At 35.5% G+C, this 2,500-nt stretch overlaps 1 protein-coding gene across 2 annotated transcripts in view; it reads right to left on the bottom strand.

The window, feature by feature from the left end:
* Positions 1-2,500, bottom strand: part of LOC106881919 (uncharacterized) — a 43,265-nt gene that overhangs the window by 37,550 nt on the left and 3,215 nt on the right. Inside the window, exon 1 of one of the 2 annotated variants that reach the window (XM_014932440.3) lies at positions 1,567-1,706. The exons of the other annotated variant lie outside the window; for it this stretch is intronic. The gene's annotated coding sequence lies outside the window, so the exon portion shown is untranslated. Of the gene's footprint in view, positions 1-1,566; positions 1,707-2,500 lie in introns of those variants that run through there. 2 annotated transcript variants of the gene reach the window in all.

The following is a 2,500-nucleotide window of genomic DNA, read 5'->3' as shown; positions in this document are numbered from 1 at the left end:
TGACCCCTACTATCGCTTGATGTCCCCGTAATTTTGCAGATTGGTAAATGAGGATAAAGTAAGTACCAGGCTTTAAAAATGGCATTTTTTCTAAATTGGAAAAAAAAAAACAATACTGGGGATGATTCATTAAACTAAAAATATTCTTCAAGGTGGTGCCCCAGCATGGCCGCAGTCTAAAGACTGAAAACACACACACATAAATATAAACACGCACACACACAATGTACTTACGTGTATAGATGTATATATATACATAAATACATGTACAGACAAGCATACATATGGAAAAGTCATCAATTTAACGTCCAATTTTCCATGCTTGGTCGTGTCAGACAGAATTCATTGCGTGAGATTTTCTACATCCAGATGTCCTTCCTATCAGCCACCGTCACCCATTTACAAGGAAGCAAATATATCCCAATGGCCCAACATGTCTTCCCTAAAGATCGGTAGCAAACAGCTGGGTTGTGTGACGATAACGTCCGTTTAAAAGTATCGCACGATGACAAGACAAAGAGAGACAAACAAACTAGCACACAGATACACACATATACATTATATATACGAGGGGGGCTTCCTTCAATTTGTCAACTAAATCCCTTCACAAGGCATTGGTCGGCCTGGGGTTATAACAGAAGACATGCCCAAGGTGCGACACACATATATTCGTGTGATTGTGTGTGTATAGATAGATAGAAACTGGTCGATAGAGAAACAGAGTGAAAAACAAAAGATTGACAAGTACGGACTGATTCACAATAAATATAATTTAACACTGAATGCGTATTTTTTATTTTAAATTTTGAATTTTTTTTTCTCCTTCCTATCTTAATATTCTGAAGAATACCTTAAACTCGAAACGTCAAAGACACCTCTACGTTACGTGTCTTTGGTAGAAAATTAAGTAAAAAAATTAAATTAAAATTAACTTCATTTTCACTTATCTTGTGCTATTTTCGTCGTAAATTTCTAACGGACGGGTGTATGTGTATATATATATATATATATATATATATATATATATATATATATATAGTGTGTGTGTGTGTGTCACAATGTACACGCACATATATGCAACGTATGTCTCTTTCTATATATATATACATGACGGATATAACACAAATATATCTAGCTTATTTTTATATTTAATTTACACGTAGAATATATAAAGTGTGTATATAAATATATATATATATACATACACACACAAACATACATGCATATGTTATAAATACAGGTATTTAACTTGAAACGACGAGGAAGTCAACATAAATACTTTCAGCTAATAATATATTATATGTAAATATAGGTAAACTGCAATTAAAAACTATGTATCTGTCCCTCCCTATATAAATAGGTTTTCTACTTTTTCTTTCGGGTTTATCTTTACTTTTGTCAATTTCGAAATAAATCTTTTAAGAGATTCGTGTATTTTCAGGTAAACGGAACTAATTAGAAACACTGGAAACAAGAGGTAAATATAATGAAATTTAGGCAGTTAGATAGAGTATAATAAAGAAAGATATTTGTTAAGTGTTTATATAAAGAAGGAATAATACAAACTTGATATTTTCAAGTGGTGGAATGTTGGTGTAGAATAGTGGAGCGACGGTGTGACTGTTTCACGTACGACGGAAGTTAAATGACATGGTGTTATAATGACAGCTTACACCGGCTGGTATGGTAATTTATCTGTAGACAAAGCGGTGTAAATTAACCAGCATGCATTGCAACTGCTAGGCACTGGAAACTGAAAGTTAGTCCGCTGGGTTTGCTAGAAATAGCAGTAAAGTCTCACTTTAATGACATCCTACTATATTATACACTTTAAATAATGCAGTCTACATACCTAAAAAGGATGACCTCAGCTACGATACCTTTGATCTTTTATCTTTTTCTTGTTTCAGTCATTTGACTGCGGCCATGCTGGGGCACCACTAAGTTACAGGGATGTAAACATACCAACACCGGTTGTCAAGCGATGATGGGGGACAAACACAAGCGCGTGCATACACACATCCGACGGACTTGTTCAGTTTCCGTCATAAGGATATGAGCGCCTGAGGCTACAATAGAAAAAATATTTGCCCAAATGTGCCATTTAGTGGGACCGAACTCGAAACCCTGAGGTTGAACAGCAATCTGCTTACCATACTCATTCTTGATTCATCTGATGCCAAACGTCATGAGGTGGAGTCCTGAAGACACCTCTCCACCCATGGAAGGGATCGGTGGGGATTGATAGAAGGATAATTTTTTTTTAATGATAGAAGTCTTTTATTTGCAATAATTCGCTGAAAAAGAACATAATTTACGAAAATATACAGAAAGAAAAGCGGGTGAGAAAAGAGAAATCAAATCACAATCTAGGTCTTCAATTATACGTCGTCCCTCTAAAACTAATCACGAGAGAGGAGTCCCAGAAACTTCAATGTTAATTTGGGAAAGAGATCTGGTATGTAGCAGCCTGAGGACTGCTTATCGCTGTGGTCTCTCG

Source organism: Octopus bimaculoides, chromosome 4 (assembly GCF_046866305.1).
Source record: "Octopus bimaculoides isolate indiv1 chromosome 4, ASM4686630v1, whole genome shotgun sequence".
NCBI lineage: Eukaryota > Metazoa > Mollusca > Cephalopoda > Octopoda > Octopodidae > Octopus > Octopus bimaculoides.
Note: the sequence above shows the minus strand (reverse complement) of the source record. Positions and strands in the feature narration are given on the sequence as shown.